General features: G+C 39.4%; 1 long non-coding RNA gene across 3 annotated transcripts in view; it reads right to left on the reverse strand.

Annotated features, from left to right (window-relative positions):
* The window catches only part of LOC138953893 (uncharacterized), a 283,127-nt gene that overhangs the window by 153,049 nt on the left and 113,388 nt on the right, over positions 1-16,690 (reverse strand). The gene's annotated exons all lie outside the window — the stretch shown is intronic.

The raw sequence follows: 16,690 nt of genomic DNA on the forward strand, positions 1-16,690 counted from the left end.
TCCTGCAAGTCCGGGTTCCAGCATTTAAACGAAGTTATTCAACACAGTGTCAAGGAACATTGTGATGAACCTTTGAAGATTCGGTCCTTGTCTCTAAATGAAGTGACAGGGAAGAGAGTGTATGTGAGAAAAGACTTTAATATTCTTCCATCTGAGATCAAGGCTCAAGGTAAAGAAGTAACTGTTGAAGATGGTAAAGTTCTTTTCGGGCACAGAATATGAGTTTGGGGGTTGAGTGAAGAGGGAGACCTAAAAAAATTAAAAAAAATAAAATAAACCTACTCGGGATTGTGGTTCTTTTTATCACAATTCAGTCTGTTTTAATTTTCAAGTTATATCAGAAATTTTCTATTTGCACTGATACACGGGAATCCCTTGTGGGTGTATTGCTTTTAGGGTCTGCGAGTAGTACTACTGAACCAAAATCAGCCTGTTTCTTTACGTTTTGAGCAATTGGTCTTTGTTTTTGTTTTTTTAACATTTGATTCCTCTTTATTTTTCTCAGAAAAAAGCTTTCATTGCGATAAACAAAACATTACTGGATAGACGTTTTCTTGGAGAACGTCTGTAAACAAACATTTAAAGTAGGAGGACGATATGGAACGTGTCGATAAAAGGATATATGTGCTTTAGCTTTCTGTCTCATCATTTATAAATGTTGCCCTTCAATCACACACACACACACACACACACACACTCTTTTGATCCAGCTCCAACCATATTTCGTAAGGCTTTATTCAGGTTTGTCTCTTGTTCTTAAACATCCGATTTCTAAGCAAACGTCTGTGCTGAGAATATGAACATAAATGTCAGCCGCCTTTTTATTATGAAATAATGTTCATTTGTGTTCCAAACACTTCCGAAGGATACTTGTTGGTGTGTCTTCAGTCGCCCTGACATCATCACAATTCGACCCTGTCCTGCAAAAATACAAATATATACAGGGTGACACCCAAACATTCAACCCAAACAAATGCTTATTTCTTTTACATCTGTTGACCGAATTAGTTATCATTTGGTGTTCTTTAACTTCCGCTATACATTACAAATGTCAACACAGTTGCAAGTTCATATGTTAAATGGAGGGGTACTTTGAAATAATTTTGAGAGAAGATTAAAAAATCGGACCATGAAACCTACAAACATGATTAAACTTTGTGGAATGGTGCTGAAGAAAGTGAAGTTCATGCACAAGAACCATGAAGATAGTCACTGAAGTGGGAATGTCCGAGAGACTTTGCATTGCTATCGGACGAGGTATGGACATTATTTCTGCAAACTGAATATCAAAATAAACAAAGAACATTTCCGTTTTTAAGCACTCACAGTTCTGTGTACTGTATCTAAGCACTCGGTAGTAATGTCCCTTGAAATCAAGAGAAACAACTACGCGCATATTGATGCGTCAGACTGTCACTTTCGAAATCAACATGCCGCGATCGGGATCGTCAAAAAAAGTAAAGTTAGTTCACGGGCAAGGAAAGCTGAGTTTCTTGCCCAAACCAGTTGAAGGTGAGAGGAACTTGATATATTTGCAAATTGATGGTTAGTATTTCTTCAGGATCATGACAGAGGGTCCCAACCCAAAGGAGTTCCCATTTGTTGCGAGTGCGTGCAGTTTGCATCGACGGTCCGATTGGTTTGAAAAATGTCCGATTACATTTCTCTTGAATCGGTCATAGTCCGCACGACCTCAATTTCAAAATGAGTCACTGAATCGTTCCTGAAAGGCTCAAAGAGTGGTGAAAATACCACTTTTTACTTTAAAGCACTGCCCGCGGGCCACAGCCGGCACTGCCCGCGGGCCACAGCCGGCACTGCCCGCGGGCCACAGCCGGCACTGCCCGCGGGCCACAGCCGCAAAATCGTTCAGTGGCGGCAGAGATTCAAGAAATACGACTCAACCGTGTGGCTTTAGATAACACCACTTGAGCCACATGTCAACAAATGATTAGTAACAACATTCCAATTCACTGCAACTTGTTTAATAAGCTTGGATTTCCGTAATAAATGTGTAAAGTCAGAATGTTGGCACTTTTTACAGGAAATGCACAAATACTCGAAGCTCAGCCTTCACATACGAACGAAAGGAAAAAATTAAATCGATGATAGGGTGCTATAATACCTTAGGTTGAAGTACAAACAATAGTTTTGTAATGATATGTCATTTTAGAGAAAGCAGAGACGATTTTCTGCAGACACTCACCACTCGTGTTGACAATTTCTGTCTGCGGTGAACAGCCTGCAGAGCCAGCGGTTATCCGCGGGTACAGCCGAGGTTCCGGCGTGTCAAAGTGGGCAGTTTCAAGGTCTCCCCCAAAACTCCTCGAAAACATCACGTGACCCCAGCGACCAATCGCTATCGTCGCACGTACAGCTCAGTCCCAGTTGATTTTGTCCAGACAGCAAAAATCACGCACGTGGAGCTTGTCATGACCTTCAGGCTAGGCATGGGCCAGGAAAACTTTCCTCGGACTTCGGGGTCGTTGGAGTCGGCGCTGGTCCCGGTGGAGGATGGAGTTTGTAGGCTCTTGCTTACAAAAAAGTTCTAGAGGGTGGTATTTTTGCCTCGGTTTTCTCTCGGTTCTGTCTGGGGGTGACCTTGTTGTGGCCTTGAAGGTTGAGGACTGTTAGTCGGATGATTGTCATGCCTAGAGATGCGTCAGCATCGGAGGAGGATGGAGTTTGACAGCTTTTGCTTGCACACAAGTTGCAGAGGGGGGTATTTTCCCTCGGCTTTCTCTCGTTTTTGCCTGGCGGTGGCCTTGTCGTGACCTCCACAATTGGTGTCTGGTGGTCGAATGTTTGTCATGTCTAGAGATGCGCTGGTCCCCAGAAATAATTGGGTTTGAAGGCTTTTTCTTGCAGACAGTTGCAGGGGATGGTACTTTCCCTCGGTTTTCCCTCGTTTTTGCCTGGTAGTGACCTTGTTGTTACCTTTGAATGATGCGAGGGTCAGCTATATTTGCGTATTGTGAGGCGTTCATGTGGCCCTGGACGCGTGTGGGGTTTCGGAGCTCTGGCTTGGGAAATGGGCGAGGGATCGAACGCAGTGTTGAGTTGTTCATCTGGGAGTTGCCTTGAGGGCTGCAGGCCTTGCGCTGGCGATCGCGAGGGCTCTCCTGTTGCTCGGGTGGGTCACGCGGTTCATTTTTCAGATATTCAGCATCATTGTATTGGCTCTGGCTCTTATCAGAAGTAGTGCTGCCTCTTAGAGTGGAAATGCATTGTGCTCTGAACCAGATTGAGGAGGACTGCACCCCTCTGTTATGTTTTGTTTCGGGCTGTAAACGCTATCACTAGCATTTTTTTCCATAGCCTTGAACCAAAGGGCACCATTGAGTTGTCATGTTTTGCTCGTGAGTTGCTGAATGTATGCGGAGGAACTTTGAAAGTCAGAAATGGGGTTCTGGAAACTAAGCATGTCACACTGAACTCGCACCACAAAGCGACATTTTATCAGGAAACGTCTCGCACGCTTTACTGGGCTGGGGATTAAGAAGATTGGAAGGTCATAGTGACATAGTATACGGTTCAAATCCATTCATATTTTACAGATATTATGTAAAGACATCATACTTGACGAAAATGTATCCATTAAAGCCAAAAAACATAACTAGTCTTGTGTGAATTTATTTTTATTGAAAACTTACCTACATTTTGGACGACGTCTTTACTGGATTTAGGGTAGGGTTCATAATAATGATACTGACACCAGCATCCCCGGCCAAAGCAGTCGCAAATTGTTTTGTGATAATCAAAAGATACCAACTAACACATTTATATGTAAAAAGTACCAGTTTGAGTTCGTAATTTGGCTGAGAACTTCTTTTTTCAGAGGCAAGCGTCTGAAATGCTCGTGCATCACTCTTCAGGGTATAGTTGAATTTTGACTGAGAAGAGAAAGTGCGCCCTTGAATATTTCTTGTTAACATCGATTTTTATGTTCGGCAGGCCCCAAGCTTTCAAAAAATACCCATCTGGTAGAGTCCGCTTTTGGGTGCACGGTCAGCCCTCCGCCGTGACGGAGTAATTCCTCTCGGAATTGCGGGAGATAAACATGTTGTTTGGGTTTTCCTTCGAGCGTCTCATTCTATGGGTCACATTCATCATCTAATGCCCGATGATAAAAAGTTAGATAACATGACACACAAAAAAAAAAAATACGCACGTGGAACTCCTGTACACAAAATCACGCCTTCCACCCCCACCTCAGGCGTGGAGATAAAACGTATTTCACGTGCTAAACTCAGTCAGCAAAAATCATCCAGTAGCGATAAGCACAGGCGCTTTGCATCGCAATTTCGGAAAGGCACCCCACAGAGTGTTCCTTTCCCAATCCATGTCACCAAACCGTGACAAAATGTATGGACGGTAGCATAATTATGCGATTGTTTTGATATGAAACCCTTTTGACAACGTAACAGACTCTCTTCCCAATTTTGTTTAGGTAAAAACTTCTACTATCTCAGGTACACACACATATTGTGAACATTTAAAACAATTATATTGGGCATTTTAAAGATAAGATAACAATTTTAACAAAGAGGTGGTATCATTCCCTGTACTCTTTGGCTACATTTCAGCATAAAAGTTTAACGATCTCCTCAAGCTGTTGTTGAATTTCAAACCAAATTTAAGAGAGTTATCATGCAGTAGATGTCTTTGCTTGTTTTCGGACTCAGCTGAGCAATTAGCAGAGTCTTAGTAGTGAGCTGTGTTAGGCCGTTCGTGTGTAGGAAAAACTTACAACTTAACGCTCACATTTTCTCATATGTTTTCAAGCTAGAGACTCAAAATGCTACACACTGGTATGTTTTAATCATCTTTAGACAAGACATAACATTGATTCATCCTCGTCGAATGTCAAGGTCAAAACATTCACATGTTTGCTGGAGAAGATTTATTACTACTGAAAATATCTCTGAGCTATCAAGAAACTAATACACATTGGTTAGTAACCTCATCATTTTAAGATGTCAGTGTGTTTAATTTGAGGTCACAACCTAGTGTTTCGGTATGTGTAGACTCTAATCAATCAATCAATGAGTCTTATATCGCGCATATTCCGTGGGTACAGTTCTAGGCGCTCTGCAGTGATGCCGTGTGAGATGAAATTTTATACGGCCAGTAGATTGCAGCCATTTCGGCGCATATTTACCTTTCACGGCCTATTATTCCAAGTTACACGGGTATAGGTAGACAATTAATAACTGTGCCTAAGCAATTTTGCCAGGAAAGACCCTTTTGTCAATCGTGGGATCTTTAACGTGCACACCCAATGTAGTGTACACGGGGGGGAGGTTCGGACACCGAAGAGAGTCTGCACACAAAGTTGATTCTGTGAAATAAATTTCCGCCGAACCTGGGATCGAACTCACGCTGACAGCGGCCAACTGAATACAAATCCAGCGCGCTACCAACTGAGCTATATCCCCGCCCCCAGTAGACTATTCCCGATAGTATGCTGCATAGAATCAAAAATGGGGTCAAAAATCTCAGTACACATGTTTTGTTTTGACCAGCCTAATATCAATGGAGCAAGCTTAGTTGCAAAGGACAAAACAAAAGAATGACTGTGGTTTGTGTGTACTTGTTTTCTTTTCAAATTATTTGAGGGGGTTGAGGATGAGGCCAGTGTTCGAGGGGTGCAGGTTAGTGGTGGGGGGGGGGTAGTTTGTATTCGTGGCATATTCTTATGATTGAATACCTAAATGGACTGATACAGATTGCAATGGAGTTAAGTTAAAATCAATAATTAAGACACCATCTTTTTTTCTAACATTATTTCGAATAGTTTGTTTTTGATTCATATTACAAAAGATGAATTGGATGAGTATTTGCTCTTCTTGTCTCTTCGTGGATATTTGTAAATGGAAACAAAAACTGTTTCCGTGGGTTTTGCCCCCAAATGACATCATTCCTAAACATAGTGTTTGTATTTTCAGGTATTGCCAAATGAAAAGACACCGCAGCTAATTAACAAAGTAATGGCTCATTTCATGAGAGGTACCATTTTAATTCTTTTTGTAGTAGTTTTCTTATACCAACTTGTTGCTCTTTCATTGGAACTTTTGTGGAAGAAGTTGTAATTGAAGCGATATAGTGGCAAGAGTAGTCTAGTATTAGCAGCAGTAGCAGTGGTATATTACTAATTATTTGTTCGCTTACATACTTCAGTTTGTACTGATGTGCCTTTGCCTCTTCTTCTTATCCTTCATTTTAGCGAAATGTACCTTACCGTCTCCGCATTATACCCACATATGCCTGAGACTAAAATTCCCTGCGTTTAAAAAAACCCCACAAGCCATTGTTATTTGGACAGATTTCGATCAGTCTCAGCTAATTATGAGACGAGTGCGGATATAGGTAGGACGTCTGCCGTGCTTCTGTGAAAACAAACTCTAGACTGAATGCTTCTGCGTCAGATCAATTCAGAGCGATTATTTAGAGGGCATACAGCATGTCAGTTGCCTGCTGTCATCAAGCACCAGTGCCTTGAAGTCCTGGAGCATAAACAGAAAATCACCCATCAGTGAAGACACTTGATTCAGATTGAAATTTCGATAAGGGTTGAAAAACATGAACCAAATGCAAGAAAAAGTGTGAAAATAAAGAGTTACAGAAGAATGTTTGTAATCTATTATCTATGTAATGGAGTGCAAGTGTGAGTAAAAGGTGGGGGTGGGTGGGAGGGGGGGATGGGATATACCAGCTGTGGGAATTGGCTTTCCAGATTTTTAGCATTCTGACACACTGACAAGTGTGAAAATGTGTTCTAGTGCTCCTGATGAGCAAAAGTGCCAGTTACACATCTTTAGCTACTTGGAATGAATGCCCAGTTAACCATTGCATTGTACAGTGAAACCCTAACTTTGCCCCCCCCCCCCCTTTTAAAAAACACAACATTTGTCTTCAAAGACACTACTTTCTCAGATTTCTGTTTATAACCTTTATTCTAAGACATTCTGCTTTTCTTTGATTGAGTTTGTTGTATATATACATATATATATATATCTTAAAAGAAGGGCTCCACTGTATCTCTAATTTTCTTCTCTACAAGAGGTATTTTAGCAGCATCTGTCAAGTGCTAAACCGCAAAAAGGTCAATTTGATATAATTATTCAATACTGATGTTTCAAGCAGAACTGCTGTTTGACATGTGGTTGGAAAATGTGCTTCAGGGATTGTCTTGTTTATAAAAAAAATTGAACAGGAAGGCAGACATCTATTTGAACTGCAAGGCAGACATAATTCAAAAACCTACACATCATTATTATGACTTCCTACATAACAGCATGACCATGGAATCTGTTAGCCAATATGTCAGATCATAAAGATCATTATGGAGGCAGAAATGATCCCCTCAATCTGTAAAATATCCTTCTTTACAAACAGCATACAGGTGTAGCTAAAACAAAATTCATATTACAGTGGAACCCCCCTTTTAAGACCTCCAAAAATCTGAGAAAAGCAGGTCTTAACAAGTCGCGTAAGGCGAAAATACAATATTTAGTCAAGTAGCTGTCGAACTCACAGAATGAAACTGAACGCAACGCAACGCAGCAAGACCGTATACTCGTAGCATCGTCACTCCACCGCCCGTGGCAAAGGCAGTGCCCGTGGAATTGACAAGAAGAGCGGGGTATTCGTTGCGCTGAGAAGGATAGCACGCTTTTCTGTACCTCTCTTCGTTTTAACTTTCTGAGCGTGTTTTTAATCCAAACATATCACATCTATAGATTTTTGGAATCAGGAACCGACAAGAAATAAGATGAAAGTGTTTTTAAATTGATTTCGGAAAAAAATTTGATAATAATTTTTATATATTTAATTTTCAGAGCTTGTTTTTAATCCGAATATAACATATTTATATGTTTTTGGAATCAGCAAATAATGGAGAATAAGATAAACGTAAATTTGGATCGTTTTATAAATTTTTATTTTTTTTTACAATTTTCAGTTTTTTAATGACCAAAGTCATTAATTAATTTTTAAGCCACCAAGCTCAAATGCAATACCGAAGTCCGGGCTTCGTCGAAGATTACTTGACCAAAATTTCAACCAATTTGGTTGAAACATGAGGGCGTGACAGTGCAGAGTGCCGCCTCAACTTTCACGAAAAGCCGGATATGACGTCATCAAAGACATTTATCAAAAAAATGAAAAAAACGTTCGGGGATTTCATACCCAGAAACTCTCATGTCAAATCTCATAAAGATCGGTCCAGTAGTTTAGTCTGAATCGCTCTACACACACACACACACGCACACACGCACGCACACACGCACATACACCACGACCCTCGTTTCGATTCCCCCTCGATGTTAAAATATTTAGTCAAAACTTGACTAAATATAAAAAGCAGGAAGTCTTAAAATGAAGGTGAATTTGCATAGGTTATGACCAGAAAATCTGAAAAGCAAGGTCTAAAAATAAAGGAGATCTTGAATTGTAAAGGCTTTTAAAAGGGGGAGGGGGGGGTTCTCGGTACAGCACCCCAATTGTGAGGACTGTTCATTTATTTTCCTTTATGAGACACTAAAAGGTTGTGGGTACTGAAATTTAACTGCACAAAATATCTTGACAAAATCTGGATGCTGAAGCTAAATTTTCATTCTTTTTCAATATTTTTTTTAAACCAGGAAATACACACATTCCTTAGCATGAAACAAAAATGCACCGGTAATGTAATTTGTGACTGAGACCTAAAAACCTCACTGTTAGTCATTATGTTATACCATGTAACAAAGTCTTCCACCTCACAAATCTTGCAGAATAAAAAGGTACTTACTCGAATGATTGAGTTTGGAGGAGGGGTGGGGGTTGAGGGGGAGAAGCAGTGAGAGAAAGTACCTATAACTATAGTCCTGATTCACCTTCAAATTGTTTTTTAGGCCACCCAGACCACTAATTTGGCCCCCCCTCCCCCCACTTACACACAATTTTACTTTTTTTCTGCACACATTACATTCCTAAGACACACACACCCCCACACATAACAAAATTTACACAACACACACTGATTTTCTTGACATTGTTCAGTTGGATGAATGTAATTTCTTCATTTTCTGTGATAGCACTCTATTGGAATTCACACAATACCCTCGGCTCTGACATCATAAGTCTTTTTCTTTTAACTCTTGCACACAGAGAAAGTATCTATTATATTTATTACTAGTCCTCACTTACCTTCAAATTGTTATTCGGATCAGCCTTTTTGCCCAGCAAACCAATTTCAGTTTGAGAAGACTTGGACCAGTCCTTGCCTCTGTATCAGCCCACACCTCTGCTAATTCCTTTCCCTATCCTGCCTCTATGTGCACTTTTCTCTTGCACGAGCAGCCCGGCCGCTTGTTTTGAACGTGAAACCTTCCATAGCCTGAAAATAAAGACAAATGCTTGAAAAGGATACACTATATATTTATCAATCTCCCTTACTGTAGCAAACTTCAATCATAATCAGAAAAAGCTCACTTGAGTTTTGACAGCTGGCACACAACGTTCACACACACAACAATTGTACTCTTTTCTCACATGTATACACAAATAAAAAATATATTATATGTGATTATATCACAAGCATAACACACTTATATATCACACTCATGCACACAGTGACACACACACACACACACACACACACAGTCACATTCATGCACACAGTGACACACACACACACAGTGATAGAAGTCTCACACATACACACACACACACACACACACACACACACACACACACACACACACACACACACACACACTGCACACACAACAAATGCACAAGACACTGATTTCCTCGACATTGTTCAGAGGCATAAGTATAATTTCTTCTCTTTTGGGTTACTATTATGAGAAAAGACATAATTTTCAGAGCTCTCTATTTTTCTGAAACATGAATGCGCTTTGCTTGGAACTCTCGCACGTTTACTGTTCCCTGTGTTCGATCAGTGACATGAATGGAATTTTAAACAAATGCATAAGCTTATAGGTAAAAGCGCAACTTTAGACACATATATTTGAAAGGATCACCAACAGGCAACACACATTTCCAAGATAATCTGACTGAGTACTGCTTCTAAAGTACGAGTATGATCTTCGTCAAGGCGAATCCTTTTGAGTGCAACAGGACTTTTTGACTCGCATCATCGATTCCTTTGCAGTCCTGCTGAGAGCAACTTGTACACTGATACTGAATGTCCTATTGAAAGCTTTATTTCCTGTCAGACAACGTTAACTAAAGCTGAAAAATGTAACACTTACCTTGTCAGACTAAAATGATCGCAGGAAGACGCCATTGTTGACAAGGGAAATCACCCAACTATTACAAGAGTGCTCTTTCCTTGGATTCTTTTACGACAATTAATTAGCTATCAAAACTGTTGAATTTGCAAAGTTAAATTATTCCTCATGGATGGTAGCATTATTTGTAACGTAGAATCTTACGGTGATGCTTTGAAAGCGATCTGAAGGCCTTTTCCCGGTGGATACTATCCCTTTAACGTTGACGCTGTTGTACATACGATGATGCTTTTAAGTCTGCAATCGTATGTATCTGTCTACGTTTTATATCTAACTACTCTTTAATAATGTTTTGCCACAAGTGAAAACAGATGAGACTGAAAACACCCAAAACCTCACAGAGTGGGCGCTGGAGCGGCAACTGTTTGTCTACGCAGTCCTCTTCAACCATGGTGAACTGGCTACGCTTTGTTGGAAACTCGGTGAAGACAATCTTGGTGAGCATGGAATAAGTTTACCTTACAATACAATTGACCACAAACACTAGTAAAATATATCTATGAGGGCCCCCCAAAACAGTCAACAGATCTTAAATTGTTAATGCCCCACAGTGTCACGGTTAGGCGTATACATAATTGAAACTGTGTACTACTTCCATTATAGCATTTGACATTTGAATAACGCTCCGAGTTACAGAAATCTTGATCCGACATGGCAAAATAGAACCAACTAATGTATTCCGCAATTTTCTTAGGTAATCATATATAGAGACTGTATTTATGTATACTACTGAGGGTATGAAGAACTATTGCTCTTATCAAGACAACTTGACCTTTCACATAACTAGTTTATGCGCGGGACGTGATCTGGTACTTCCACCTCCTTTAAGTTACAGATTTGTTAATTCAAATTCCGCTTGAAAATGCAATTGCAAAACAGATTCAGTGGATTATTTTTGTTTTCCTGTATCCAAAAACACACGTCAAAAGTTTTAATTTAAAATGCGATCCAAAATAAAGAAAATCCGTTTTATACAGGACCTTTTAGTCAGCGTTGTATCGGTCGAAGGGCTTCGTCCAGCCCAGGATTTACTTGTAATACTTGTATCTCTTGGAGACTGGGGGATAATTATGATGTCATCAATCGAGGATTGACGTCACCATATTCATTCACCCTGTCAAGACCAGATTCCATGGATAAATCGGAGGTGTAACATTTACATAGCCATTGACCCCATAAAAGAGATTTCTCCTTTCACATGTCTTTAAAAGGTAGAGGTGAATTACTGTGAATGCATGCATATGCGCTACTATGATATCATTGAGGAACAAACAACAACTCCAATTATAAGTTCCCTCCACTGTATTGGGTCAAATAAATGATACAGTTATTATACATACACACATACACACACAATCATGAACAGAAAGATATCAGGGTTATGGATTCAAAACCGGGTACTCACAGGTTTGAAGACATGGAAAAAACTGTTTGACAATCCCGTGCACAATAATCTTACCAGGAGTCTATGAAAAATCGCTTCCCGTGAGGTAGACAGAAAAACACACACACAGTCCGTGAAATCACTGACACACGATATCCACAGTACAGATACCGACACACGGCTAGTGTGTAAGCGGAAAAAATACAGTCACAGTTCACAGTTAGGATTTGGACCAGACTGCGGCAACCGTTTGATCTAGTTGCTAAATACTAATTATACTTTAATTAAATAGGTTCTACTGAACATGGCTTAACTCAACTAGATCACACACAAAAAAACTGCCGATATGTCCTTCACTTGAAAAAAGTGGTGGTGTACTTGATCCTCCGACTGGCGATCTCGTCCCCCAGAGCCATCGTGAACCCGTGTGATCCACTTTCCTTTTTTTCACAATTTAGTCGTCAGTTTGTGATTTCAATGCGGCTTGCTGTATCTGCAATAGCACGATATTGTGTACCTTCAGAAGCCTATCATAATAGAAGCACCTTAATACTACTATTACCAGCAGTCGACATGCGATGATACATATGCCCTTTGACCTTTCCTTGGGAACATCATGTACTAAAAATAGAATACGGGATTGTGGGAGAGCTGCTAAATGGCACTCACGCTCTTCATTCGATTTTAAATACACGACTCAAAACCTTTGGAATAAATCAAAAATAATAAAATACAAGAATATTTAGGTAAGAAAAGAAGAAAAAAAGTTGAAAAATCATGTTTCACAAATGTCTTTGGGGACTCGAACTTGAGACCGCCGGCTTTGGAGGCAAACGTCTTACCACCGCGCCACAAGGCTCACAAAACATAGGCGTTAAAACTAAGACTTGAACTTATGACGGCTTACTAGTGCCAAAACCTAGGGTTACCATTTTCACGTGAAAATTAGTAATTAACAGTGTTAATTACTAATTTTCATTTTGGCCTCGTTTGCAGTCACAATAGTCGGACTCAAAGAGTCCGCACTGAGAGACTACAACGTCCGGCAAACATCGCTCTCATATTATTTCTTAAATATCTTTTAATTAATTAGAAATTAATTAGAATTTTTTTTTTAAATACATTTAATTCTGAAATATCTTTTAACAGAACGCCTTGTCGAGCAAGTTATCCGACATGATGAAGCATGTTACCGTTTTCTGCAATAGCGCTTTCCTTAACGTTGTTTTTGGTATCTTAGAAAAGAATAATCGACCCCGAAAACTTTCGAATCGAAGCTGTTTATAGCAGACGGACTTTTTATCGGCTGTTGTCTCACACTTTCACATGATATCTTTCAACATAATTCCTTATTTGACAAGTTGACGGGCAGATAGCTGTACCTCATATTTGTTTCCACTACCACACTCATTATTCTGCTCTGTAGTGTGTTAGTGATGGACAATCGATCCGAAAATGTTCGAATTGAGAGAGGGAAAATGGTGTCTGGCCGAACGTGTGCTAAAGGTCCAACCGTTAGCAGACGGCTTTGTTCGACGGAGACTCACACACTTTCACAAATATCTTTCGATAGAATTCGTTATTCAACAAGATATCGGACAGACAGCTGTATGTCATGGTTGTCTACACATCCGCTCAGCTCTTATTGTTAATTTGCATCGGATTATAGAACTTTGGACCAGAAAAGTATCGAATCGAAGGATATTTTGCTCTGGCCGGTGTAACAGTCGCGCATGCGCAATGAACCTCCACAGTCACGAGGCACATGAAAATTAGTAATTAACACGCGAAAATTACTAATGTTTAGTTTTGGCGCTAGTAAGCCGTCAGGAAGCGAGCCAAAACTGAAAATTAGTCATTAACGCGTGTGAATTAGTAATTAACACGTGAACATTTGTAATTAACACGTGAAAATTGTAATTTTCTCGTGAAAATTAGTAACTTTCACGTGTTAATTGCTAGTTTTTAGTTTTGGCGCTAGTAAGCCATCATATGAACTGCCAACATAATGCCTGGCGCTCACCTGTGTAACTTCAGCAGGACAAACGACGCACTGCAGATTATACAAGCCCGCTACACGTTGCGTGACAGGAAAACAGGCCAAGTACTGGTCATAATCCCTATCGCAGCATCAATAATATGCAGTGCGTCGTCTGTGCCGCTGAAACTGAGCTGGTATATTCTGCCCTTAACAACAACGTGCCGGGTTTTTTGAATCGAGCATTTGTTGACTCGTCGTTTTCCCCGTTCGTATTTTTGTTTTGTACGTTTTCTTGATATCACCATTACATGTAGTCGCGGTATTGCCTATAAAGCAATCAATTTTTACCAAAGCCGATGTTACTAAAAAAAAAGTATTAAAAAATGTGTAATTTATTTATTTATTTATTTATTTATTAAAGAGATTTCTAAAAGCACTATGCGCTTTACAATATCACTAGGTATAAGCACACGCAGACATACTCTGATTAAATAGAACTTAGCCTAGCAAGACATACTAAGAACACTAAACATTTGAGTTCATACAAAAATAGAGAATTAAATTACACTAGTAATACCCGTGCTCCGCACGGGATTTTTTCTTCTTCATTAATTACAGAGTTAATTATGAATAAGCAACAACAAAAACGTGTTCAATGTGCAATGGCACGCGCGTAAAGAACAAAATGCCATACATTTATTGGGAGAGATAAAAAAAAAAGGGGGCACAGAGGTGGATTGGCCATGACTTGTGCGGTGACAACAGTAACATATTAAATTTAGAAGTAATTGCGACAAATTTACCCCCAAAAAGCGCTAGCACACACAGAACAAAATGTGATAAAACATCAAACCTAAGAAAAACAGCGTTCAATGTGCAATGAACTGCAAACCATTTACACAGCAGCAAACATGTGACGCTTTCTGAAATTTCGGTCAATGTAGCGATATTTTCTTTTTACCAGGCTCGGCGCTTGAATACACTTTCTTTCTTTTCTTGCGTAGCTGCTCGCCATTAGTAATGCAAGAATCTACAGCTTGGTGAAGGCAGACAGTTACGAAGGAAAGGCTAAATGCGGCAAAACTAAAAAAAGTGGCTATATTAACCGAAATCTCAGAAAATATGACACATGGGAGTGAAACAAACACATAAACACAGCATTAAATGAGCAAATAGTGTGCACAGTAAAAAAAAAAAGTTTTACACATATAAAAATTTACATGGTTGCCCATATGGTCTTTGTTGATGCTCTTTGTCTCGTGACGTTATCAATATGTCGCAAAATGATTCCACAAAATTCAAAACAGGGATCAGATTTTACCCGCAACTACTGACTCGAGCAAACAGTGTGCACAGTACAAAAAAAAGTTTTACACATCAGCAAATAGGAATGAAAATGTAACCCAGTGGTAAATTTACAGTGGGTTCTGTGAACAATAACAAATAGTAATGCACGGGATTTTTTCTTCTTCATTAATTACAGAGTTAATTATGAATAAGCAACAACAAAAACATGTTCAATGTGCAATGGCACGCGCGTAAAGAACAAAATGCCATACATTTATTGGGAGAGATAATAAAAACAAAACTTGACTAAATATAAAAAGGGCACAGTGGTGGATTGGCCATGACTTGTGCAGTGACAACAGTAACATATTAAATTTAGAAGTAATTGCGACAAATTTACCCCCAAAAAGCGCTAGCACACACAGAACAAAATGTGATAAAACATCAAACCTAAGAAAAGCAGCGTTCAATATGCAATGAACTGCAAACCATTTACACAGCAGCAAACATGTGACGCTTTCTGAAATTTCGGTCAATGTAGCGATATTTTCTTTTTACCAGGCTCGGCGCTTGAATACACTTTCTTTCTTTTCTTGCGTAGCTGCTCACCATTAGTAATGCAAGAATCTACAGCTTGGTGAAGGCAGACAGTTACGAAGGAAAGGCTAAATGCGGCAAAACTAAAAAAAGTGGCTATATTAACCGAAATCTCAGAAAATATGACACATGGGAGTGAAACAAACACATAAACACAGCATTAAATGAGCAAATAGTGTGCACAGTAAAAAAAAAAGTTTTACACATATACAAATTTACATGGTTGCCCATATGGTCTTTGTTGATGTTCTTTGTCTCGTGACGTTATCAATATGTCCACAAAATTCAAAACAGGGATCAGATTTTACCCGCAACTACTGACTCGAGCAAATAGTGTGCACAGTACAAAAAAAAAGTTTTACACATCAGCAAATAGGAATGAAAATGTAACCCAGTGGTAAATTTACAGTGGGTTCTGTGAACAATAACAAATCATGTAATTGGGAAAGAATAAAACAGCGTTAAATTGTGCCCTTTTTTGAGATTTCAGTCAATGTGGACAGTCTGAGAATTCAATCAATGTGACAAAATCATTTTGTCACGCTTCAACCAAGATGATGAATGCTAGTTAAAATGTGTAAAAGAATATATAACACCAATCATATAATTGGGAAAGAAATCTCGTCGCAGTACCCGACAGCTCGAGTCACCCACAATGAAACGTTTGCACGATTGACTGGACTTAAACAAATTAGCGGCTACATTGACATAAGTGAGGGACATAAATGTGCAAAAAAATGTGCCCAGAGAACAATAGTTGTACACATCACCATATATGTCTTAAGACGGGGAAAAAAACAGCACTAAATGGAACAAAATTTGTACACTTCAGCAAACATGTGAGTGAAAAATAAAATGCTAAAATGTGAAATTGGTTCTGCGTTCTGCGAACAACAAAATGTTTACACATGCATTGTGCACAGAGAACAAAAGTTTACAGATCACCATGCATATATGGCATTATGATGGTTAGGCCTGAAGAAATACATTTGCTTTTGTTTAATATTTCTCTAAAATGTGAAATTGGTTCTGCGTTCTGCGAACAACAAAATGTTTACACATGCATTGTGCACAGAGAACAGAAGTTTACAGATCACCATGCATATATGGCATTATGATGGTTAGGCCTGAAGAAATACA

Source organism: Littorina saxatilis, linkage group LG17 (assembly GCF_037325665.1).
Source record: "Littorina saxatilis isolate snail1 linkage group LG17, US_GU_Lsax_2.0, whole genome shotgun sequence".
Classification (NCBI taxonomy): Eukaryota; Metazoa; Mollusca; class Gastropoda; order Littorinimorpha; family Littorinidae; genus Littorina; species Littorina saxatilis.